Raw genomic sequence first — 27895 nt, 5'->3', positions numbered from 1 at the left:
ATCCAGGTCTTCAGAAGTTTCCTAAAAAGGCTTTCTGTAGGGGCGTGCCTAAGGTTAGGGGGGAGACTATTCCATGCCTTGGCAGCCAAAAATGAGAAGGTCTTTCCACCTTTTGTTTTTAGTTTTATTCGAGGTACAGTAAATAAGTTGGCTCCTGACGACCTCAAGCAGCGTGATGGAATATAACGCAGGAAGCGCTTAACCAGGTAGGAAGGGCCAGTGTTCCTGGTGGATTTGTAGACCGTGACGAGGAGCTTGAATAGAATTCTTTTGTGGAGGGGCAGCCAGTGAAGGGTGTTAAGGGCTGCAGAGGCCGAGGACCTTCTTGGGAGTTTAAGAACGAGCCTGGCCGCTGCGTGTTGGACGCTCTGCAGTTTCTTGAGGGAGGATTTCTTTATTCCTGCCAAGAGGCCATTACAATAATCCAGCCGGGAAAGGATAAGAGCCACCGCGACTGATTTCCTGGCTGAGATGGGGAGGAAGTCATAGAATTTCTTCAGCTGTCTGATCAAACTAAAACAGCACCCTGCAGTAATGCGCACATGCTCGTCAAAGCTGAGGGACGAGTCGAATTGAACCCCAAGATTGCGGGCTGAGGAGACCGCACTCGGTGGAGCTTCAGAGTTTTGAGGCCACCAGTCTTTGGGGGAGAAGAGGATGTCTTTACCTAAGGGTATTATTTCAGTTTTGGCGCTATTGCATTTGAGGTGGTTCAGGTTGAGCCAAGAGAAGACTTGGGAGAGGCAGTTTTGAAATCTCAGGGCAGCGTCAGGGTGTATTTTATCTATGGTGACGACAAGCTGAGTATCGTCAGCATAGGAAGTCACGAGGATACCGTGGGATTCGATCAGTGTGAGGAGGGGGGCCATATATATATTAAAAAAGAGAGGGCTAAGTATGGACCCCTGGGGCACACCTGATATAGTGGGTCTTTCGCCAGAGAGGAAGGGGCCTAAAGAAACTGTTTGTGATCTATTGGATAGGAATGAAGTTATCCAAGCTAAAGCAGTACCCGACACACCAATCTCACGCAATCTGTTGATGAGAATGGCATGTGAGATGGTGTCGAAAGCTGCGGTTAAGTCGAGCAGGATGAGCACAGCCTGTCTTCCCTCATCCTGCAAGAACTTAATGGTATCCGATAGCTCGATCAGTGCGGTTTCGGTGGAGTGGCCCGGGCGGAAGCCTGATTGCTGTGGGTGCAGGATGTGATTATTTTCCACAAAAATTTTTAGTTCCTCGTGAACTAGCTGCTCGGTGATTTTGCCTAGTGCTGGGAGTAGGGAGATTGGGCGCATGTTGGATAGATCAGTCGGGGATTTGTTTTGTTTTTTCATGAGGGGCTTGACTATGGCCTTCTTCCATTCATCGGGGACAATGCCTGAGTTGAGGGATTCGTTAACAATGGCATTGATTGAGGGGTTGACGACCTCAATGAGATGGTGTAGAATGATCGGGGGACAGGAGTCCGTGGCGGCTCCCGATCTGCAGGTCATGATAGCCTTTTGTGTTTGTGGCAGGGAAATATCATGTGACAACTTCTGCTCTGAACATACTGCATGCGCTTCTCTTTTCTGTGACATTGTGTGCTTCCAAGCGTGCTTAGTCGCAAATCCCTTTTTGGGGCACTTCTATAGGTCATTAGGCTCCAAAAAAGTTCAAAATCAATGTACTTTCTTCAGTAAACAGTTTATTCGTTCAAGGTTTCATTGAAGTTCCTGCATATTACGTTCCATATGCGCTTTTTTGTATTGTATACAACTTGCAAATTCATCAATTGAAATCTCCCAATCTCCAATGCGTATCGAGCACCCCTGTGCCTTTCATCAGGGAGTCAAACTAGAAAGGTAAATAAATAATATAAAGCTTAAGCTCATTGTGTTGAGGCGTCAATCTTTATATAACATGTACATAGCAGTATTCAAACCAATCGTGATTGTCAGTGTGGTTAGTAAATACTCGTGATTTAAGTGTATACAAATGTGTCAGTACTCACTTATTGCAGCATGAATGATACGCTAATTCCAATATTTTTAGATAGTGACTGCTGAAAAAATGAAGGAAACTCATGGTCGAAATTGGTAACATACCCCAACTTTGGACAAAATACAAGCAAGCATGTCTGTCGCGCTACCATTCCTAACATACTCGTGATGAAATTTTTTTTACTTGTGGCGTTTAGATCGTCTCCAGTTATTAAGAATCATATTACATGTCGGTGCGCAACGCACTTTGCACTAGTATTCCATTCTGAGGGTCTTACCGTTATGTCTTCTATTGCAAAATACGAGCCGTCCTGTTACACAGCATTCTGTGTGTTATGTTGTGCCTGCCGTCTGACATCATTATTATGGGCGTAGCATGTGACGCGGGCTTCTATGGCAGGAAACAAAAAACGGACTAAAGTGTAGATAGTGTGGTGGGAGCCATGTTGTGGGTATTCGCGCTATTCTATAATTCATGACATAGATCCTTCACATAAAAATAAACATAAATAAGTACTGATAGCGGGTTACTTTCAGTAATGATAATCTGTGTATAAAACAGCGATAAATGAATTATAAGCGTTATAAATTGCGATTGAATTAACATTTTCAATGTCTCATGTTATATATTGGCATCCATTCACAGTCTATGAGCAAAATAAACCCACATGGGGTGTATTTACAGGTAGCATAAAAATTCATTCCGATCATTTAAACCCATTGGTTTCATTGTTTCCAATAGATAGATCCAGTGATTTTCACGCTGTAGTAAGTATGTATTATTGTCTCTACCCTCCAATTTTTCAATCACTTCCAGTATTTGAAATCTGAGTTGGGCTATATTGTTCTTCTGTTCATGAAAGTTTATGGCCACTGTGGATCTTGAATTCTTCGTTCTTATATTCGATTTGTGTTCATTGATACATATACGTATCTTGCGCTCTGTTTTTCGAACATATATTTTCCCAGAGGTACATTTTAAAAGGTAAATCACATTAGGAGTTTCACAAGTGGCTGAAACATGTAACTTGATTTCGTATGATGGTTCCTCGCACAATGTTAATGCAGTTTTGGCAGTTTAGACATGGGAGAATACCTGTGTATTTACTCTTCTTCGATATTTTGTTTTTTAAGATTTCCCCCAAATTTCTGTTCCTAGTGTATGCGAACATGGGAGGTTCCTTGAATAAATTCTTACTGTATGGTTCCATAGTGAGAAGCTGCCAGTGTTTGTTAATTATCTTTTTGAATGAATAGCTTGCTGTGGTATACTTTGTTACCCCTACCATTCTGGTAGTTTCCTTCTTGGTGCTAGGGGTTAAAGAAGTTTCCCTTGTCGTTGATTGACATCTTTGTACTGCTTTATTGACGATGGTGTGCGGTTAACCTCTCTGTTGGAACCGTTTCACCATTTCCTAAACTCTAGGTAGTACTTTTGTATCATCTGACACTATTCTCCGTATTCTCAACATCTGGGATATTGGGAGGTTGTTTTTGAGACTTGGTTGATGGTAGCTAGTATAGTGAAGGACATTATTCTTGTCCGATGGTTTCCTATACATGTCGGTTTTCAAGTTTGTTCTTGCTCTTCTTAGTTTCATGTCTAGAAATGTTATTTCGGTATCTGATATTTCACAGGTGAACTGAAGATGTACATTATACTCATTCCATGATTCCAAAGCCTCTTTAGCACTTCTTTTGTCTCCATTCCATAGTACGAAAATGTCATCAATGTATCTTTGGTAAAGTAAGATGTGTGGTTTCCAATTCACATTGGAGAGGCTGTTTTCTTCCTCAAATTTTTCCATAACTAAATTCGCATATGATGGAGCCGTACAATTCCCCATCGAAGTACCGCTTAGCTGGAGGAACCACTCCTCCTTCCATCTGAAATAGTGTAGTAAAGTGAAAAATGCACACGTTCAATTATAAATATTTGCATTTTGTGGTCAATTTCACTATTGAGTAGTGTATGTTCAATTGCCTCCAATCCCAGGTGGTGGGGGATTGATGTATATAGTGATGATACATCAGCTGTGCATAGCGTTATCGTGTCTTGTTCTGACCAGTGAAGGTTTATAATCTTAAGTAAAAAAGCTGTGGTATCTTTGGTGTACGACTTCATTTTCTTAACACTCGGTTGTAAATATCTGTCAATAAATTGACCAGTGTTTTCATGTATGCTACCACATGTAGCCACTATTGGTCTGAATGGTGGATCCAGCATGTTTTTATGGATCTTAGGTATCATATAAATCACCAGGCTCTTGGGGTTGGGTTTCAGTAGGTATTGTCTGGTTTTATCTTTTATCATTCCCATCTCTACCGCCTTGTCCACAATGGTCTTTAGTATGGTGGTATATTCTCTCGTAGGATTGTTATCTAACTTCATATAAAGATTCTTGTCCATAATGTGTTCTGTCACCTTCTGTTCATAGTAATTTGTATTTCAAAATAACAAGGGTTCCCCCTTTATCCGCTTTTTGAAATGTCAAATCTGGATTGTTTGCTAATTTTTGCAGTGCATCCCAATCTCCTCTACTGATGTTCTTTTTCGATGTGGATTTAAACTTTATAGTCAATAGATCTTTCTTGATTATACTTTCACAAAGATCCAATGTTTTGTGGTTCGTTGGAGCCATGTATGTACTTCGGGTACTGAGGCCCTTCAATTAATCTTCTTCTTTGATGTCAATGCTTTGAGAAGGTATAATATTTTCAAAATGATTTCTTAGTCTTAATTTCCGCATCAACTTAAATAGATCGACTTCCAGTTCTAGAAGGCTGCTGTCAGAAGTAGGGACAAATGAGGTTCCTTTTTGAAGGATCGTTTGTTCTTTGGTTGTTAAGTTGTGATCTGATAGATTCACGATTAGGTTTCCTTCCCTTGTTTCTTCTTATCCTGTTTTTTTGTAATCGTATTTCGTGTGTTGGGTATTCCTTCTCCTTCTCCTTTTCTTTTGTTTTTTCCCCTCCTGGGTCTTCTAAATCTCCTGGGCCTCTCTCTAGAAAAGGCTTTCCTGAGGTAGTAGGTGTAACACTTTCAGTTGGATGTGTGCTATGACTACGAGATTGTGTTCTCATACTTTGTGTATTTCTTCTTGATTGGCGGTCTGTGCTCTTACTCCCGGAAGATGATGTATCTGTAGTTTGAGTATATGGTTTATTTTGTCTCTTTTCTGCAACATGTCCTTTTTAAATACATTTTCTCTACACCCCTCCATCTGACAGAGAGACATCCATGAGCTGATTTAGTTTTCAACTTGACAATGACAATCAAAATGTTCTTATGTATTGATTAAGAGAAGCCAACCCTCTGAGTCGCAATCAGAAACCCACACTCTCAAACAGCTGCTCACTGCAGGACAAGAATACACAGCTGTGAAATTGGTGTTAAACTGAAAAAACACACAAGCACATGCTCCTAGTGAGCTCGTGCGTGCGTGCAAACTACACACACACACACCCACAAATTTACACACACACTCATACACACACACGCTTTTGTCATGCATTCTCTATTGCACCCAGAGATATAATAGCAAACTCCTGTCAGTAATCACTACTACACGTGTAGGCATATACACACTTTTGAAACACACCCTATATCTCACACACCCAGCACTAAGTGCACATATACTTATATTGAATGATTACACCGTATATCACTCACAAACACGCACTTACACGCACACACTATCTGAAATCCACATATAGAAAAGACTTTCAGTATTCTGCACACGTTTCGATGGGAATATGGAAATCTGCCTCACAGCGCGGGCTGTTCAAAGAGTGTTCATGCAGGGCTGTGGGGCGGTCTCTCCCAGGTGCAACTTTCTTCACTTGACGCTCCGTTTTGACTGGCGACTCTTTGAGGAGAGAGTTGAAACATCACTTGAACACGCTTTGAGAAGAGGACTTGACAGATTCCGCAAGACGCTCAGCGCTAAAAATAGGGGCCTCAATTTTCCTGAGAGATTTCTTACGGAATACAGAAAGGCAACATTTCACTAAATGAATGCTAAGTGTGTACTGTCAGCTCTGTTACAGAACCAGCTCATCTCTACCAGCTCATTTCTGGGAAGATGTGGACCGGGATGAAGTGACTGGTTTGTTGGGCTGGTCGGCAAACATCTGACAGCTGCGTTTGTGAAGTATTGGCTACTGTTGTGATGGGCAAGCCACTCAACGCTTGGAGATATGTCAGAAAATGCAAAACCGAGAGAAAGCAAAATCCAGAAATTAAATCATTATAATGAGAAAGTACTCTGCGTAGAAAATTAGATGCTGGCGTTGAGCGTAAAACTAAGGATGCTTGCAGCTTTTTATAAATGAATGGAGACAGTAGCGGCCACCATAAATAAAGGGTGGAGGGGGCGGGAGAGGTCGCACGAGGGAGGGAGGGAGGGGGGCTAACAAATGATTTTTAAAACAAATCTTACCTTTTGCCAATGGCTGCCTCCAGCTTTCGCGTATCGTCCTGCCACCTTTCCTCTTCTTCCTGGGTCCAGGCAGCCCCTAAGACCCAGACTCCCATCCAATCCTTATGCAGGGATTGGTCTGAGCAGGCAGGAAAGACGCCCTGCTCAGATCAGGGAGTCTGTGGGGTTTCCCCAGCCTGGCTGCTCAATGCGCCTGGGCTGGAGAAAACCTAAGTGCGCATGTGTGTTTTGGTCAGCTGTAAGGGCTGGCCAAAACACATATACACATTTAGGGAGTGGAGTGCACTCGTACTCCCCCTCCCCCCTCTCAACGCTGCTGGCTAAGAGCTGGTAAATGTAAAATAAAACGGTGCAAGAGCATCGTTTTATTTTACATTTGCTGGCTGTGAGCCAGGCAGTGAGGTGACACTCCTCCGCCATTGCTAAGAAGCCGCCACTGAATGGAGATCACATAAAGTTTTTCAAAGCTTGAGAGAAAGAAGTGAGAAGTGGCAAATCCTGAATCCTGAGACCAATTATATGTGTACCTCAATGCATGTGTGTGTGTGTTTAACATAGCACTGGCTAAGGGCCTGTCTACCAGGGCCCAGAACACAGTCAGAGTGAGCTACCATCATTATGTACAAGATAAAAGGGTGACTTTCTAACACCTACTGTCTAATAAGTAAATGGTTGATGTTTCCTAAATATATGTATATATATCATCCAGGTATGTGGATGTGGACCTAAGAATAGAAAAACTGTATTTTCTTATTTGTACTTACCTTGACAACATAGGGTCAGATTACGAGTTACGGCGGTACGGAGTGGGCAGTATGCCACTACCAAGCCCCGCACTGCTGAGACTCGTTGCCGCTCGCCTGCCAGATTACGACTTAAAAATGGTCTGGTGGGTGGGTGGCGTGGCGATGCCATCTGAAAAAGGCACTGCAATGGGACTGCACAATAAGGTTTTGCTAGCTTATCTCACTTAGAGGGCTATTCCTAGAAGTTAGTATTGTCTTGGGTAGTCTGACTGGTCCAGATAGTCATTCTTAGTACAGTGCTCAACACTACATATATTTCCTACTCATGTCTCCAATATGTCACACATTAAACCCACCTTCACCTTGAGTAATATGTAGTAATAAACCCCCTCTGAGCTGATGGCCATTTAAACTTCAAAATCCACACTAAAATGCTTCTCCCATTTCATATGTTTATCTTGTAACTGCTTTAAACTGTGGCACCTTTTTCTTTGCCCTATGTGTGTCATTGGAATTTCGAGTATGCATACTTTAACAAACAGCGTTTGTCAGCTTCATTTTGAATGCTTTGATGGGATGTATGACGTTACAACGCATACATAAACATCACGGTACATTACATTGTGGTTTTTAAAACGCAAGTCGTTACAACGACTTGCGTTGGAGGGCTTTGGACTTAGGAGTAGTATAATTTATATACTATTCCTTGTCCTAGATCGCCATCTAGCGCAAGTCGATGTTACGACTTGCGTTGTGAAATAGCATCGCTATCTAATCCCTCCGTTGACGATGTTTCCCCTTTGATGAATCCGCCTGGTAATAGACCTCATGGATCCATAATTGTCATCTCTTCTTCCTCAGAATTAACACTTTACTCTAGTGTAAAGTACCAAATTGCTACAGAGGGACTCTTCTTTTTCAAATAAATCTTACTCCACATTCTGGGAATGGAAGTTTTCATTATAGCTCACAAGGGTAAAAAGAATCATTAGCTATTATTCACAGAGTGCTAGAAATCCTTGAAACATTCCTTGCTTTTGGCTTTTGAAAGTGACTTTCTTTTACAAAACAGTAGTGCTAGCTTCCGCAGTGGCGTAACGAAACTTGAGGGGGCCCCCCTGCAAAACACATGGAGGGGGCCCCCCCCACCCATCCCCCATCCCCCACCCCCCCCCCTCCCCGGCGCGGCCCACCGTGCCTCCCCGGCGACGCAGCCCACCATGTACCACTTTGCCCTACCACTGTCACGTGCCCTTCCGGACCTCCCGCTCCAATGACTGTTTGTTGTTGTTGACTGCACTCACACTGTGGGCCAAGGGCAAACATAAATAATAGTACATGATGTTTGGAATTGGTGGAAGAAGAGTGCGAGTGGACCCTGCAGGCCCCGCCGGTGACCGTAACCGTGACAGACTTACTTCGGAGTTCTGTTCAGTCACACTCGAGTCCTGAGCGTGGGCTTTTTGTCTTCGTCCACTTCAATTCGAATCGATCGAAGTGTTATTGTTCCTCCTTCCTCTTCACTATGGCCATGCTGCGAGCGCGCCCCCTGTCCACACGCACACGTGACGTGACGTGACGCCAGTCATACCTCACACCTGAACTGACCGTCCAACTGCTTATTGGGCCGCCGACAGTGTTGTACCCCTGGGCCCGGGGCCGGCTGCCTGGCATTGGTCACCACTCAACAGCAACCCGCCCCCCCACGGTGACATGGCACGCGCATACGCGGCGGCGGAACGAAAGACCGAAAGTGAAAGAAAGTCTACTCTGTCCTGCAGCCGCCATTTCATAAGATTCGAGTGGCTGGCGGCTCGGAGTGTAATAAATGTTAATGCACCATTTCGGACTTGCGTAATGTACAACTACCTGACTCCATTTACGTCCACTCACACTCAAGTGCAGCGACCAATGGGACAAGAGCCTCCCACACGGACCACACTACAGGCAGCATGGCCCCAAGCAAGCGCGCCAAGTTGTGTGCGGCTCCCCGTCCCCTCAGCGCTTCGATGCCTGGTCACGGCTATGAAGCGCTATACAGATTCCACAACAGGCTCACTGGTGGAGCGCTGCACGCACAGGGAACACCCCCGGTCGCTTGAAGAGCTTTATAATCCGAGGAGGCCTCATCCATACCGTCCCAGATGAGGGGCTGCTTCCTATAGCCGCATAAATGCCTCGCTGCTGTGAGGGAATGACGCCTCTGTGCGCTGCCCAGGCCCTGAAATGTCTGAATATTTCATGAGAATTTCTGCAGCACATTCTATAAAACCCCAGGCGCTTTGGACAATAAATGTGCTTTACCATTCGCCGTTTGGCCTTGCGACTTCAGTGGGGACTCCCCCAAGCCTCCCTAAAGAGGGTCGGCCTTGCTGACCACACTCGTGCGTCCAGGGCACTTTGGGGGGAGTGCACGGGGTTTCACGCTGTTCTGAGCTCCTGCCCTGACCCGCAGGTTAAAGAGAACCGAGGGAGAGAAAGGGCTTGGAGAATGAGAGAGAGCACACCGCGCCAAGATCAAGGGCTGGAGGCGCTGGGATTCACGTGCATGATAGGGAGAAATCCATCTCTCCGGGGTCCTGAGTAAAGGCAGGGGCGGTGCACAGGGCTGTGACAGAGGGCAACGAGCCCGGACCACCGGACAACAGGATCACCGGCCTGTCAGAGACCACGCACTGCGCAAAGAGGGGCAGACGAGCCGAGGCGCTATACACAACTCCTGTAACATTATGAACGAGACCCCCTGGCGATGCCCGTCAGTGTACACCAGTCCTTGCAGAGGAAGAGGAGCACAGCCACCCCTCCCTTCTCACCACCAGACCACCCCTGTACCCCCTCCCCGCCCCCCAAAAAAAGCCTCTCCCCAGTAGTGACGCGCAGTGGGTGGGATGTATTCACGACCTATGAAGGTGCGGCCGCGGCGGCGGCCTTTGGGTATGAAAGACTTTCTTGCCAGTGCTGCTAGTATGTCCGTATGTCTGTCGACTTGTCCATCTTTCTACATAGGTGTCTGCCGATCTGTTTATTTATGTCTCTGTCTCTGGCTATAGGCATGTCTAGCCACCTGTCTGCCTCTCTCGTTAGTTACATGTCTATTTCTCTGTATCTGTCTCTCTAGCTATATGTCTGCCTAACTGTATGTCTGTCTGTCTGTCCGTCCATCTGTCTACTCTATCCATGTCTGTCATTAAGTGCAACCCCTGTCTCGTTGCACCATGAGAATACTGTACTTCCGGGGTTCCCGCGCCCCTGTTCTTCGTTCTGATCCTGTCTCTGCCCCTCCACCCCTGGGCGGGCTCTGCCTGCCGATGGCGGGGTGGGGGCCCACGCACGATTTCGAAGACTGTCGGGGCCCCAGGCCGGGCCTGGCCTGGCTACCCGCACCATTTTGAAGACTGCCTCTCTCTCTCTCGCAGTACCCCAGGGGGGCCCCGCCCACACCACCATTTTCAAAGAGACAAACACTTAACACTCGTCACCACTAGGACCTTCGCAGGGGCCCCGGCAGGGGGCCCCGCGGCCCGCACCATTTCAGTCGCAGGGGCCCCGGCCGTCCCGGGGCCGCGCTGCGCAACATTTTAGAGCCACTACCCACCACCATTGTTTTGTTGTATGATGTGAGGAGGGGCGGGGCCCTGCCGGCCGGGGGCCCCCAGCCAGCGCGAGGCCCCCCCGCAATGCGGGGCCTGCGGGGGCTTGTGTTACGCCCCTGAGCTTCCGACAGCTGTAGTCACTAGTACAAGGTCCTGAGCCCTTTCACTTTTGACTGTAATCAACATAACTGCATACAAACAATCCAGAGTTCAGATATGGAGATAATTACAATAGTAACACTTTCAGTGTGGTTGGCACTCCTCCCATACTGTAAGCTGAGTCCATTTACTGTATCCCCTACAGAGGCGATCACTAGACAAAATGGCTACTTCAGCGATAGAGTGAACGGTCTTTACCAGGAAGAGCCCAGTAATTCAACGTGATTATTCCCTCCTTGGAACAGAATGTGTAAACAAGTCTCACTAACCATTCTCCAGAGATCTGAATTTATCCTTAGCTATATTTACCACGCTCTTCTGCAGAAGAGGGTCTTGCATTATTTAGGAGACAGCCCACATCTGTAATCCAGCACGCTTTGCATGGCGAAGCAAAGGCTTGTTTTTAGTCAACAGCACAATTTCCATTAAGGGATGCGCGGCAACTGCACTGAGGATGACGCTCAGTCCTTCGAGGCCTCGTCTCTGGCTTTTTTCCCCAACTCATCTATAAAACATAGTGAAAACATATTGTGTGAAACATAAAAAATGTATCGTTTTATAATGTTCACAAATCCTTGTTGGTCCCTGCCACACACACCGCGGGCTGAGCGCCCAGTGTGCATGTCTGATGGCGTTAGACTCCATTGAAAACATGTCTCTGATTTCTCATCTTTTCTTTGCCATTTAATATCTGTATGTAATTTACTCAAGAGATATGGTGCCTTGAAGTTTCCTATTCTGTGTTAGGTTCTATTTCTACATTAAACTTTTGCTACTCAGCATTTGGGGCAATGCACATACATGGCTTTTTTTTGCACACACATATGTGAATTACAAAGGAAAAACATTATCTATAGGTGCCAGTTTATTTATCCAGAGTCACAAAAATAGGATGAGCACACGACCACTCACAGCTAGAGCTGTGGACGCTGTGCTGCAGTTTGTCTTTTGGAGTGAGTCTCTGGCAGGTGCTGAGATTTGGGCACTGAAGTATTTCTGAACCTGAGCTCCCAGTAACACAACGTTGTGCATTTAAAAGCGGTTGTCTCATCTTTAAATCTCATTATTGTTCTTGCCCGGAATTTGTTACTAACCTGATCCTTGTCTGCAATTTGCTGTCAACCCAATTTAACCTCCTGGGTATCCCCACTTATTTACGGAAGAGACTGAGTGGTTTCTCTCTCCTCTTTAACAACAGATCATGTACAAGCTTCCCTCTATTCAGGAGACTTAAAAACCTGGTTGTTCTCCCAGGCGTACAAAGGACCAATTAAGCAGCAGGCCATCCATATATTCAGCACCAAGAAACCGCCTAGTGCATTTGTGCTTTATAAAGTTTTTTAACTTAACATAACATTAACATAATGTAAAAATGTCCAGTTTTAAAACCTGCAGTAATAGCTATCGAAAATTAGTTTGTTATCGAAAACAGATTTGTTCTGTGGCCAAAATGATTAGCACTGTTTTCCGGGGGATCCTGTTTGTAACAAAGCCAACAACCCTTCTCTACTTCACCACTGTGAAGAGTTTTTTTCTTTTCGTTGCTTTAATTTGCGATGGTGGTTTCAGGTGGGGCTGGGATTTATTTTTCATCCGTAGACTTTGACTCAGGCAAGAAAGAAAGAGGGAGAGAAATAAAGGACAACATTGACAAAAGGAGAAAAAAGGAATTAAAAAGACCCTCAAAAAGATTTGTGATTACCTTCAAAGTCACAATGACAGCCCTGATAGTTTTTATCCACTCTGTTTTGAGGAAGTCTTAGCAAGTTAACATAGAATTTAATCTGGTTCATAAATTAAACACATCCATCTTTTCAGCTGAGTAAGCCTTCTCAAGGGATGACACTGGGTATTTGTTCTTATCTGAACTCATCCTTACAATAGACTGGGGTGTCTTTACACACCATTGGAGCCACACTGTTGAACAAAAACTAGTGCAGACCTGCTGAATTTCTAACATATTGCTGTAACCCTGTTTCCTATTTAAGTTTCTGAAAAACATGCTGAACTATCAGTGCTCCAACATTCTAAAGACAACCAAGTCCCTAGGCTATACTGAATTAAATTTCCCACCTGCTCACACATTTGCCACAGCATTCATGTTGCTTTGAATTGAGGGGTCACAGAGCAGATCTTGTTTGATTGTTTAGCTACTTTTACTAAAAGGTTAATCAGCAGAATTCATGAACTACATATTTTATCACTATTTCTGAATTGTTCTAATCCCACTCTATGCAATGGATATGTAGCACATCTAGCGACCGTAATCAGATTGTTCAAGTACAATTTTTGTGCCTACGATGATGATAATGGACACATGGCTAGATAGAAATATGGTGTAAGTTATATGTAATATTCATAATTGCAAACTATTAGTATCATCCTACATTAGCCCCCCCAAAAAAACTTAAAATACATTTATACAAAACCAACATTCTAATTTTAGATGGTGCCTATTTGAATTGGTCTTTGGTTTGGTGGCCTCATATTTTAAACCCACTTCCAGTTCCCACCCCAAAGGTTTGGCATTTAGGATAGTCCTTTGTACTTCATTCATCATTTCAGTAAAATTGGATCTCCCCCTCTGAAACGCTTTAGCAATTTATTCTTGCTTGACCTATGGGATCAATTTAGTCTTGTCTAACCTATGGGGAAGCAATTGTTTTAGCTTATATATTGATTACATTTCCATACCCTATGCTGCAGAATGTTGAACTATGAACTCTGCATGAGCTAGTTTAACTCACGTCTGTCTATTTCACATTTAGCCACTCTCCGCTGATTACCTATTAGAAAAGCATTTTCTTCAAGCCTTTCTGTTTAGTTCTCCAAGGTTGTTTCTCAAAAGGACCTATGTCTCCTCCTCATCAGTTTTTCCTAGGCCCTGGGTACTCTTTTCAGATTTATCTGCAGATTCCTTGCTTTTGTAATTCTCCCTTGTTAAATTGCTCCCTCTCCTACACTGTGGCAATCCTCTGGTGTTACATCCAAATATGTTTTCATATCATTCCTGATCATTTTTATTGTTTCAAGCAATTGAAGACCTTACTATTGAGGGTTGAACTTCTCTTTATCAGCCCTCCAGGGAACAATTGTAAATAAAAGTACTAGATCAATCTATATGGCAACAATGCTCTTACAAATAACATTTTTAATAAATCATCTGAGGGTGAGTGAATTTTGGAACATAGTTTTAGGAATATCTTAGAAAAGACAACTTATAACAAATCATATGAATACTCAATTGTCTGCAATATCTTCAGCAATTGGTTCCACAACAAAAGGGTCATGACTGAGTAGAAACTGATCCCAATATTAACTTTCCTGAAGTTATAGATTGACAGCAAGTGATTAAACGATGCTGTTGATTGAAGGGATTGGACATACACTTTTAATTCTGCTACAATAAAAGAAGTTCCAAAGCTGGAGTTTACCTGCTGAGTAACATAGAAGCCCTTATTGAAAACCTATTGGGTAAAATCAACTGGTAGGATGCCAAATTTAACAATTCAAGCCGACCGACTAAACTATGGCAATGAACTCAATGCAGACACCACATCAGAACTCATGTAGAGTTCCAGAACACAGCTGCCACTTTGATCCTCAACCTGTCCAAATGAACGCACATTACGCAGCACCAAAAGGACCTACTCTGACTACTGGTCCAAAAGAGATGCCATTTTAGGCTCCTGGCCCATGCTTTCACAGCACTCCATGACCAAGTACCTGCCTACATGAACCAGTGCTTGCACTTCCACCAACCCCCAGAAACCTCTGCTCTGCACGCCTCGCCCTCCCACAGATCCCTTGCTTACACCATTAAAGCAGCTAGGGACACCCCTCCTCACATCTCGCCACCAAAGTCTGGAACACTCTCCACCTCCATCTCTGGACCACACCCTCACTGGCCTACTTCAGTAAGGGGCTCAAGACCTGGCTATTCCAGTGAAACATGCAATAAGAGCCTGTGCACCCTTTCAGGTGACAATTCGTGCTCTACAAGTACAACCTGATTGATTGATTGATTGATTGATTGATTGATTGATTGATGGACTACCAAGATTATGGTGTTTAGAGTTGTCTGACAGACGTTAATAACGCTGAGCAACTGTTGTGGAGAAGTGTGGCTCACTGGTTAGAGCAGGCAGACCCTGAAGCAGAGGTCAGACCCGGGACCAGGGTTCGATTCCCGACGCGGCAGGGTCTTGAGCTCAAATGTCCATGAACTCGATAATTCTCGCTTCGGTGCCTGACCTAGTCATGGGTTCACACTCTGCAACTCTGGGCATTAAGCTTGCTTAATCTCCACAACGGCCCCCCGCGGCGGGATGCCTGGCTTTCACCTTGGGGATGCCCTGTAGGGGCTATCTCACAGGGAAAAGCCAGGACGGGTTCCCAAGGCAAGCGCGGAGATACCCCTTCGGGGGTCGATTCTGGCGCTATATAAGAAACATAATAATAATAATAATAATAATAATATAGAGGGGAACTTCCTTTACAACAGAACTTTTACAACGAAGTACCGTTACGACGCAGGTTTAACAACGAAAGTCATTACAACGACTTTCGCTGGAGGGCGCTATAGGATAGGTAATTGTTTAATTTACTATCCAACACCTTCCCTACTTTCCACGGAGACTGGAGTTGGAATAGTAAATTAAACTATTCACTATCCAGCGCCCACCAACACGAGTCGTTGTAACGACTTGCGCTGTAAAACCTGCGTCGTAACGGTACGCGTTGTAAAAGCATGCGTTGTACCGTCATACATCCCTATATAGAAGCATCTGTGAATTCTAAGAACTTGAATCAAATGGCTTGTGATGAAAGGACAGAATGTCTGTCTTTTCATCACAAGCGTTGTCCTCACCTCTTTCATCACCATTTCTAAATATCCTATTCATCCTACTTCCTTAACACCACACATTGCCCTAGTTTGCACTCTTGTCCCTTATTTGATCCAGCTGTTAGGCATTCTAACATTTCCGTGACTATATACCCCTGACTGTTTGTCCCCCATTTATAATTACCTACTTAGGCAAGAATATATGTTGCCCATTCTAAATGCTGAAGACTTTAGTTTGTCTGTGGTAAAGGATGTAACCTCACTGCATTATATCTATGTGTTAACTGTGCCACTATTTGATTTTCTTTTGTGTTGTCTGGCTCTCAAGGGGCAGTAGCGCCGATAAAAAAAAGCAAGAACATGGTACCGAGCCACATTAAATTATTGAACAGTTGCATTTAATCTTAAAAATATCAAATCCAGAAATGATTACTTTACTTTGGTCAAAGAAAGAGACTTTATCTGTCATTCCATTTTAACATAACTTTAATATTTTAAGTGTTCTTGATAAATGGGAATGCTCATTTATGTTCATTAATTCAATTTAGTGCTATTTAACACACTTTAACTAGCATGTGGGATACATGCTCCTCTAAGTTTTTGAAAAATATTATCTATTAGAAATATCTTTCAAGTTTAGCTTATGCTTTTTGGGCTTTCAATTTTATGGGCAAATTGGTTAACGATTCCCACACTCCTTTAAATAACCTGTTAGGCTGAATACATTAACATGCAATGAAAGTCTACATTACACTGTTTCTCACATTCTAATATGAGCTTACAAAATAAAAAGAAAACAGAAAAAACTATTTTCAAATTTGTGAAAAGCTTCTGGTAGCAGCTATTATTAGTATTGCTTCAAAAGGATGAAATTATCACTTATAAATAACACTTCTCAATTGCATGTTACACTAATAAACACTTCAAAAATGAATACCTTCCCAAAGTATTTATTCTTAAAATATATTGCAATTAAGACAGTATGAAAGGGTTAAGTGGATTGAAGTTTACATACAGTATATGATTAAGAGCACAGAATGTTGAGTATATGTTGAAGAGTCTGATGTGTGGTTGTCAGAGATTTGGGGGTTATGCTTTAGGAGATAAGGGTCCGGCCACATGCGCAACGCCCATTGGGCTCATAGGACTTCTGCCTCCTCGGCGTGGGTCACAGCCCGGGCTGCATCTGAGAGGGTACTTGTCTCAGTGCTCGGGGCTCTATTCGGGTAGTGACGTCTTAGAAGGGATTTCATTTTCTTAAAAAACACAGGGCATGCATCTCCTTATGCTAAGAATTTTTTTCTCAGGAAGGGGTGGAAGTTACTAGTGATACACAATATCCTAGGGTGCAGAACTCATTCTTGGGGCTCTCACTTTGCAGGGCAGAGTGTTTGAGCCTTTCCTATTGTTCTAAAGGAGAGCTAATGACTGCCTGTCAGCACTGGGCGTGCATGAGAGACACCGTCTGCACTCTAAAAGGGATCTCTGCCCCCTCCTCAACTTGACTGATGCCCTCTGAATGTTTCTAAGAAAACGAGGGAGAAAATGACAAATTGTATTATTTGCAATTGGAATTATATATGGGGCTTATCTCAGATATCAGCTAGAAACGCTACCTGTGAAGCGCTGATCACGCTACCTTTATTCACGAGCTGTGCGAGTAATTCTGCTCGTTTTTATCGTACTTTTAAAAACTGTTTATTTCCACTCTGTATTGCGTACAGCACACTTTTAGGCCACCTGCACGCATTTTCGCCACTTTTTCACGGCTCTAGCTGCCGTTAGGGCTTCAGACCGGGGTAAGGGATTTCCTCCCACGGCGGCCATCTTCAGTGTCTTAAAAGTCTGGGGATTTAGGTCATTACTTATACCCATTTTTGCTTGTGGTTTACAAGTTCCTGCCTTGCCCTGCCTTAGCATCAGACACACTTTAGGAGGGGTAGGGGCATCATTGTGAGAGGACAGGCACAGCCCAATTCAGGTATCAGTACCAACTCCTCCCACCACTCTAGCTCAGGAAGATCCATCAGCCTGGTGATGAATCATCAGGAGGTGTAGGGTACACCTCAGCTCCCTTTGCGTGCCTCCCTAGAGTGAATGCAGAAACAGGCCTCTGTCAGCCTAAACCTAACCTTGATTCCACAGTCAGGGAGAGGCGTAGGATAGTTAAACAAGGAGAGGCCCAATTTTTAAAAGTGGCATTTTTAAACACACATTCTAAAAAACACCTTCACTGAGAGTTGTATTTTTAAATTCTGAGCTCAGGGAGCCCAAACTCCAAGTCTTTATCTTTTCCCACTTGAATTTTACACTTGTAAAATATAACAAGACATCCCAAATGACAGTCTATGTAGAGCTAGTCCTTACAATAGTCAAAAAGAAAAATGGCAGTATTTCAATATCAGGATGTGCAAAACTGTGTTTTACATACACTGCACCTTGCCCATGGGGGTACTTTGGGCCTACCTTAGGGGCGCCTTACCTGTAGAAAAGAGGAAGGTTAGGGCATGGCAAGCGGGTGTACTTGCCAGGTCAATGTGGCAGGTTAAAACTGCACATACAAACACTGTAACAGCAGGTCTGAGACAGATGTATAGGGCTATGCATGTGGGTGGCACAACCAGTGCTGCAGGACCACTAGTAGCATTTAATATACAGGCACCTGGGCACACACAGTGCATTTTACTGTGGATCTACTACTTAATCAAATATGCCAATCATGGTTAACCAATTACAATCACAATTTACATGGAAAGTTTATGCACTTTAGCAGTGATTAGCAGTGGTAAACTGCTCTGAGTCCTAATGCCAACAAAAACAGGTTACGAAAATAGGAGGTAAAAGGCAAAAAGTTTGGATGTAAACCTCTAAAAAGGGCCAGGTAGAACAGAGGGGTTTCAGCAAAAGTCTGTAATGATTTCTTTTTAAGTGTAGGAGGTATTGGAAGAAGAGAATTGGAGCTTCTCAAAGCCTAGCCTTTTTCTGCTCTCGAAAGTTTTGTTTCAAGATCGTTGTGGGTTTTTAGTATTTATGGCTTTGTGCGTGATACAAGCAGATATATCTTCCTTTACTGGGGAGCCAAGTAAAAATGTTTTAGGGCGGGTTCGATGTGATCAAACAATTTGATTCCTGTGAGTCTGGCAACCACAATGTGAATTGTTCTTAGAGGTACAAAGTGGCTCATAAGAGTTCCTGTCAGGTTGGCCTTAGTCAAGTTTTAGAGTATTAGGGATTGTACTACCATCTTAAGATAGTCAGGAGGAATAAACAGTTTGATTATCCTGAGATGTTTTAGCTTGAAGAGTGTTTTTTCGGTTGTGTTTTTGATGAGTTCCTTCATTGATAGATTTATGTCTAGTGTGATACTTAAGGACTAAGTAGTGTTGGACAGTATTACAAGGATTTTTGAGCCATTTATATGGATGGGTAGTAGATTGTTTTTAGGTGACAGGAGTAGAAGTTCAGTCTTGTCGGGGATCAGTTTAAGGAGGTTGCGTTTTGTGTATAGCCAAGTTTGTATCTTAATTAGTGTGGCATTAAGATTTCGGATGGAACTGGGTGGTCTCATTCTGTAGTAGAGTTAAGTGTCATCAGCATATAGATAATACTTGATCTTAGCTTGGTTCAGGCTAATCATGATGGTCTCCATCAAAACTTGAATAGGGCTGGAGATAGGGTAGATTCTTGAGGTTATCCTTGTAGTACTGGCTTAGGCTCCTAAAGACAGCTGGAGTTTTTTATTTGTTGTGAGCGATGTAGAAGAGAGAACATAAACAATCTCAAGACTGCCATTGCTACCCGTGCAGTTCTTGAGTGTGGTACTTGAGTGTCCCAAGTAGCGCTGGCTGATGAAGTCTATCAAATGCCGCCGATTGGTCGAGTGGGATTAGGAGGAGTCACCTTCATCTAGGGAACAGTGAATGCCATCTGAGATATTTAGTATATCAGCTTCTGTGCTACAACCTTTTCTGAATCCTGATTGGAATGTGTTGTGGATGTTGCATTCTGCTATGTGTTGGTTGAGTTGTAGTAGGACACACTTTTTCAATGTTTTAGCTTGGATAGGAAGATTGGTGATGGGTCAGTGGTTGTGAGGTCGTTGGGATCTGCCCCCAGATTTTTTAGAATGGGGGTGATGTTGCCAAATTGGAGGGAGCCTGTACAAAGCCTGAAGAAAGAGAGACATTGATGATTTTAGTGCAGCTTGGGGAGATTAAAGGTTTGAGGTTTTGTACTAGGGTGGAGAGGAGGGGTTCAGTGATGTGGGTTTAACTTCACAATTATTTTCAAAATTTCTCCTCATGTCACCGTGGTGAAATCTGTTCATTTAGCATTACTTTTCAGTTGAAGGAGTTTGTTATTGACTATATTTTGCTTATTTAGGTAATTTTGGTCTTTAGGTAAGTCTTGGGAGAGAATATCCATATTGACTTGGGTGTCAGTGGAGCTGGCAGATTGGGATGTCAGGCTTTTGTCAAGGCTTAGGTATGATTTGATTTTCACAACTTTGTCAGCAAGGAAGTTAGCTATTGCTTTGCAGCTTTCATTTGTGATTTTTGTTTCCAGTAGGGTAGTAAGCAGAGTTTGTTGTTTAATTATGTTGAAGAGCTCCCTTGGTCGGTTCTTCACATGTTGGAGTTGATTTTGAAAGAAAGTCACTTTATCCCTAAAAATGTGTTTCTAGTAGGAGAGCTGCTAGGATCTTAGGAGTGAGATGTGTACCAGTGTAGGGCTCTGTGTCCATAACTGTTATATTCCCAAGTTAGGCCCATGTAGAGAGGCAGGTTATTCCTACATTGTCATTGAAAATAACATTTCTGGGGTGACCCCTTGTGCACATTTGCATGCATGACAATGTGGGATTTGTTTCTCTGAAACTACTTTGTTTTCATATCCATCTGTGCACAACATTATCACAATGTCTTGTACATCATGTACTAGGCCACTCTTCACTCTAGGTACAAAAGTCGTCCAATCTTCTGCCACGAGGCGACAGCACTCTCTACATATCCATAACATCACTAATCTAGTGTGCACATTGCGTAGGTTACTTTTCTTTATAATGATTAGGCATCCCGATAGATTGGTAGAGGAGGCACTTCTTCTGACACTGAAGGTCCATGCATGATGAGAATCCACAACGCACTGGTCTGACATTCCGTGAGGGGTGTCAAACTCGAGACCAAGACAGGGTTCTTTACTCTAGCTAATCTGAGGTTGGATCGACCATTGGGAAGATTCTTTGTTCTACGCCCATACACACTCTAGATACACTTAGAGTGGGGTGTGCATTGTAGAAGTACATTAGATTACCATATTCCATATATGCCTGCAGATATTCATTGCTTCAGCACCATGTTCGAAATGTGTCTACTGTTCACTCTGTTAGTGCTTGTAATCTCCTGTATTTGCTATTTCCTAATCATTACAGCACATGTATTTTATATAAGAATAATGTTGGTTCAATAAATATATTGAAAGCCTCCCACTGTGTATTGTGAATACTACTCTGAGAGAAAGCAAAAATGAGTGACTGTGCAAAAGATTCTGTACTGTTTCCACAATCCCTGAGTGAGCAGGTTTGTCATGTTCAGTGATTTCCAGAATCCATTCACTCCATGGTAAGGTTAGGGGGACTTATATAGGCACTGTGAGCTAGCTGGTGTATAGGCCAACATATCCTGCGGGTATGTCCAGAATCAGTCTTGACACTGAGCCCTTTGTTTATGTTGTCCGAACAATGCACAGATCCTATGGATTAGTAGGAACTACACTACCTAACCTTTCGGTTTGTCTAAAATGTCTTCTTACGTAGTTAAGGACTGAGTAGAACCAGGATCTGTATTAGATTTTTCTCGATCCTTTTAGTTTGAGTGGTGGAACTTGGTCAAGAACATCTGTCATTGATGAGCTATAGTGGGTGGTGAGGTTATCAATGGTGTGAAGGAGGGGTTAAAAATGTAATTGAGCACATATCCTGGATTTAAACTCCATTAGTGTGATATGGTTTAGGTTTCTAGCCCAGTGCCTAATTTTGTTGGGTGGTGCTGGGAGGGGTGTGTTGTGTAATTTGAGATTGAGCAGTATTCAATGGTGATCCGACCTATCAATAGGTAAAATAGAACAAAGTAAAACAAGCTCACTTATGGTAATTATTGCATCATGAGTTGAGCCTTTATTGTGGGTCTATTAGTTACAGAGTTGCTTAACCCCTTCGCTGCTGATGACGAGCTCAGCTTGTCATCAGCCACGGTAGTCGTGTGCGGATGACGAGCTGAGCTCGTCATGTAACGCGGCTTTTCGTAAATTGCCGCACACAGCGGGAAAAGCCGCCGCAGCGATGCGGTTAAGGTTGTTGATTTCAAGTAGGTTGTTTAGGGCACGGATTATGGCGCCATCAGTGTCATTCCAGTACAGGTCGTAATCACCCAGAAGCCCCTCATTGGAGTCAGTTAGTGAGAACAGAAGTATTTGGTTAATAAGTTTCTTGCTGAAGTGCGTGCAAGCAATAGGATGGTGGTACATGGTGTGACGTTTGATGGGGATGATGGCTTTTGTTTTGATTTCTACTCTGAGATATTCAAAGGCCGGCCACTTTGTGGTCTAAACGGGTTACGTTGTTTTTCTAATTTGTGGATGATTGCAATCCCACCCTGTGAGAAAGATCTTGTCGGAACCCCTGATAGGGTTGGACTACAAAGCCCAGACGCCCCTGCACGTACAAGGCTGCATCTCGTCTCACCTGAAACAAGGACGAAGACCTATATCTCTCCTCTCTTTCCACAGCGTGAGGTAACGGCTAGAGGAGGCTCTACGTACAATGGACGAATAAAAACAGACGCCACACAGGAAGCGGGGTCGTCGCAGTACGTCGAGGAGGCGGGACCAGAGACGGACCACGAGGAGGACGCCGAATCTCGGAGCCGGGTGCCGGAGCTGAACACCGAGAGTCAAGACAGCGTTGCTGATCGTGAAGAGGAGGCGGGGGAAACCGAAGACCGCTGGACGGAGGAGTGGTGGTGTCCCCCGGAGGAGGCTGGAGAGCGTGCCGTGACTCAGGAGAGTTACGGCGGGGCCGGTGAGTGACATTGAACCGAAGCCCAATTGGGGAAAGTGTTGTGTGTTGCGGGAGGGGGGGAGGTAGGGAAGAAACTGTGGGTGGTGGGTGGAATTTCGTAAGGGGGAAAACCAAAACGTTCATCTGTGAAAGATCAGTACCCGACAGTATCACGTTAGTTGTTTATCTTGGGATTAGCCGTAGCTGGTCTATGACTCTATCTTCCCTGTATTCCTATCCTCATTCCGTGCCAAGTCACTTCCTACGCCTTTACCTGCCACTTCCAATACCTTTACGCACACCCCTTCACCATCCCCATTTTTCGTGCACTACCTTCCGGTGTAGGAGCAAGGGTTTCGAAGCGACAGTACCACTGACGGCCCCTTTCTCTTTTTCCCTCTCGGTACCTCCGGTAATCCAACACCACGGAGACTCTACCGTCCCAGGAACAACAACCACTGGAAGACGAGGGAGGAACACCGCATACCACTGCCAACCCTTTCAACTCTGGAGTACTTGGTGCCGCGGGTGGAAGTGCAGAAGCCGTTGTGAAACCTAAAGTCTTGTTTCCTGACAATAAAAGTGTTGTTCGCCAATATATTCAGCCTCCGCGTCTGTATATCCGACCTGCCCTCCCACAAGTGGTGTCAGAAGTGGGATCTGATGGAGACATGGAGGCTGCACTTACAAAAATGGCTGAACACCAAGAACATTTGGGCAAAGTGATGGAAAAGTTCCTACATGTTGTAGAAGAAGATCGGGAGAAAACGCAAAAGGTCCTTACTGGTCAGAGCCAAACACATGAAGCGGCCATGGACAAATTGGCTGAAATACTGGGGAATCAAAAAGGGCCTACTACGCTACCCTCAATGGTTATGCAAAAGTACGTCAGTCGAGAGGATCCTGATTTCTTTTTTACGAACTTTGAGCATATAGCCACTGCTGCCGCATGGCCTGCCGACAAATGGGGTCAATATCTGGGTCCCCTCCTTTCAGGGGATTTACAGGCGGCATACCAAGCTGCCACCATACAAGGAACAGTGCCCTATGCAGACATCAAACGCTGTATAATGGAAAGGTTGGGGGTGGACGACGAATCTTACAGGATAAAGTTACGCCAGATAAAAGAGGGTCCGCAAGAAACACCCCGAGCCTTGTACTTCAGGGTAAAAGACATGACCGATCGGTGGTTGAAGCCGGCCACCTCAGATAAGGATGGTATTATGTCGAAAATTTACTTAGAGCAGTACCTAGCATCCCTCCATCCGCCTATACAGAGGTGGGTTAGGCAACAACCCCGTCAGACTCTTGAATCTGCAGTGAAGATTGCAAGTGCTTATAACAGGGCTCAAGAACTCCAAAAGGGCAGAGAAGACACACAATGGAGAACCCCCGGACCAGGGCATCACAGGCCCTCTCGTGCTTCTGTCCCAAAAAAAATAGATCCCGTGGCTATCTTACCTGGACCTATGATACCTACCCCGGTGTTCAGATCACCGAATCCTGGACCCCAGTGTTTTCATTGTGGAGGGATGGGACATATTGCTAAATTTTGTCCCCAAAAAGAGGAACCAATGGAGATAGGGATAGCCAGGAACTACTACTGTTCTAACCCCCGAGAACCTTTGCCCCCATATCATTGTAAAGTAAAAGTTAATGGACAATCCACCTTGGCTTTAGCCGACACGGGGTGTAGACAGAGTGTAGTTCGTCCCCAAGATTTTCAACCTAGAGTAGTCCCAAGTGAAGAGATGGTGGCCATCCGATGTGTACACGGGGATGTTAAACAATACCCAACTTCCCAGGTTACCATTCAACATATCAACGACCCAGGAACCTCCTTGAAAGTAGGTCTTATCCCGAATCTACCTGAGACAGTCATTTTGGATAATGACTATCCCCAACTATCACACATGCTAGCATACGATAGACACAAAGGAGAGGACTGGTGGGCTGAAGCTCCTTTTTCTAAAACAGACGAACATGAGTGGCCTGAATCAAAACCACGGAAGAGTAGGAAGCAGAGGAGGATAGAAAAAGGGAAGCCACCAAATGTGTTGCCAGTTATACCGGAAGAGAATCCGTGGGAAACAGATAGAAGTTTTCGGGCCACGCAAAGAGAGGATCCGGTTCTGCTGGAGGCTTGGAAGAAAGCACTAGAACAGGAAGACCCCCATCATGTAGGTCCCTATTTCTTTAAGAGAAACGGGTTACTTTATAGGAAAGGGAATCCTACACAAGACCCCCAACTGATAGTACCAACCCCATTTCGAGAGAAGGTTATGTTCCTAGATCACAGCCATCTGTTAGGAGGTCATTTTGGTCCAGAAAAAACGGAAAAACAGATACTCGAGAGATTTTATTGGCCTGGGATTTACCAATAGGTTAAAAGGTATTGCCGAGAATGTCCCATCTGTCAAAGACACAGCAGGTACATACCCCCTCGTGCCCCCTTACGTCCACTTCCTGTGATAGAAGAACCCTTTAACAGAGTAGGCATGGACATCATAGGCCCTTTGTTACCATCGAGGAGTGGTTGTAGGTTCGTGCTGGTGTTGGTAGATTACGCTACCCGTTTCCCTGAGGCCATAGCCTTACGACGACCTGATGCAGTTAACATCGCTAAAGCGATGATAACAGTGTTCTCCAGGGTAGGGTTTCCAAAAGAAATTCTGACAGATCAAGGAACCCCGTTCATATCCAAAGTCATGAAGCAAGTGTGTACCCAACTAGGCATACATCAGATCCGAACGGCAGCTTATCACCCCCAGACTGACGGGTTGGTCGAAAGGTACAACGCTACACTTAAGACCACCCTTAAGAAACTGTTGGAGCTGGAAACAAGAAAGTGGGAGGATATGTTACCGCTGGCGTTGTTTGCTATACGGTGCAAAATACAGAAAAGTACAGGGTATTCCCCTTTTGAACTGCTATATGGCCATCAACCCCGAACCTTTTTGGACATGGCCCAAGAAAAGTGGGAGAATGAACCTGATAACACTAAACCCTTAGTTGATTATGTCTCCACTCTCAAAACGCATCTGAGTCAGATCCGGACTATTGTCCGTAACAATCTGGAAGAAGCACAAGCTGCCCAGAAAATGCAATATGACAAAAAGGCCAAGGAGAGAAAGTTCGAGGTGGGCGATCTCGTTCTATTAATGATGGCTTCCTCGGATCACAAATTATTGGGTCAGTGGCAGGGTCCTTATAAGATTACTGAGAAAGTCACCCCTGTGACTTATAGAATAGAGCTAGACGCCACCCGGGGTACTTCACAAATCTATCACATCAATTTGGTAAAAAAATGGGAAGGACCTCAGCCTGTTCTGAGTACCCGACTTGAGACTGAGGAACCTTTATTTGTTCAATGCATTGACTCCACTCTTCCAAACACTTTAAAAGAAAAGTTAATGCAAAATCTCGCTCCCCTTGGAGGAGTGTTTTCCCAAACACCTGGAAGGACGACCCTGGTACAACATGCCATCCGAACTCCTATAGGTAAAAGGGTACGACTTCGGCCCTATCGGATACCCGAGGCACGTCGTCAAACCATACGAGAGGAAGTTCAAAAGATGCTGGAAATGGATATTATCGAACCATCCTCTAGTGAGTGGAACTCCCCGATTGTATTAGTTCCAAAACCAGATGGTTCGGTTCGATTTTGTATCGACTTCAGGGAAGTTAACAAATTATCTGAATTCGACACTTATCCCCTACCAAGAGTAGATGAAATGGTGGAGAAAATAGGGAGAGCCAAATATATCAGCACATTAGACCTGTGTAAAGGATATTGGCAAATCCCTTTAGGTACCCAAGACAAAGAGAAAACAGCTTTTTCCACCCCAGATGGGCTATACCATTTTAAGGTTATGCCATTTGGTTTACATGGGGCACCAGCCACTTTTCAAAGGGCAATGAATTGTATCCTACGTCCTCACGAGAGGTATGCCGGAGCATACATAGATGACATTGTTATCTTTAGCGATACATGGGAACAACACATGCAACTCTTGAAACAAGTCATTGTAACCCTGGGAGAAAATGGTCTAAAAATCAATCCCGCAAAAAGCCATTTAGCAGCCCAAACGGTAAAATATCTGGGGTATCTTTTAGGAGAGGGAATGATTAGACCCCAAGATTCCAAATTGACAGCCATATCTTAAATTCCACTTCCCAAAAACAAGAAAGACCTACGGGCCTTTTTGGGCCTTTTGGGATACTACAGAAGGTTTATTCCCAATTTTTCACAAATGGCATCTCCTCTCACTAACCTACTGCAAAAAGCCTCCAATACGGAAGAAAGCTTGAGACATCCCACTCCCGATATCCTAAAAGCCTTCCATACCCTGAAGGGTTCCCTAACGTCCGAAACAGTGCTAGCCAGTCCTGACTATTCTCTACCGTTTGTTTTACAAACGGATGCATCGGATCAGGGGTTGGGGCAGTGCTCTCACAAGTATCACGACAGGGACAAGAACAGCCAATTCTATACATCAGTAGGAAATTATTTCCTAGAGAACAAAATTATGCCGTCATTGAAAAAGAGGCATTGGCAGTAAAGTGGGCCATTGAAACACTGAGATACTATCTGGAAGGAAGAGAATTTACCTTATTCACTGATCATGCCCCTTTGGAATGGTTATCCGGCAACAAAGGAAACAACGATCGTGTGTTAAGATGGTTCCTGGCGTTGCAACCTTATAGGTTTTGCACTCAACATCGGAAGGGGTCAGAGCAAGGGAATGTAGATTTCCTGTCCAGATATCCACAAGAAAGAAACCCTAGTAACAGGACTCCAAGGGAAAGGGGATGTGAGAAAGATCTTGTCGGAACCCCTGATAGGGTTGGACTACAAAGCCCAGACGCCCCTGCACGTACAAGGCTGCATCTCGTCTCACCTGAAACAAGGACGAAGACCTATATCTCTCCTCTCTTTCCACAGCGTGAGGTAACGGCTAGAGGAGGCGCTACGGACAATGGACGAATAAAAACAGACGCCACACAGGAAGCGGGGTCGTCGCAGAACGTCGAGGAGGCGGGATCAGAGACGGACCACGAGGAGGA

The 27895-nt window shown here is 44.3% G+C and overlaps 1 protein-coding gene across 1 annotated transcript in view; it reads left to right on the top strand.

Annotated features, from left to right (window-relative positions):
- The window catches only part of NELL1 (neural EGFL like 1), a 3816074-nt gene that overhangs the window by 2284303 nt on the left and 1503876 nt on the right, over positions 1-27895 (top strand). The gene's annotated exons all lie outside the window — the stretch shown is intronic.

Source organism: Lissotriton vulgaris, chromosome 2_2 (genome assembly GCF_964263255.1).
Source record: "Lissotriton vulgaris chromosome 2_2, aLisVul1.2, whole genome shotgun sequence".
Lineage (NCBI taxonomy): Eukaryota > Metazoa > Chordata > Amphibia > Caudata > Salamandridae > Lissotriton > Lissotriton vulgaris.
This window is presented reverse-complemented; position numbering and strand designations above follow the sequence as displayed.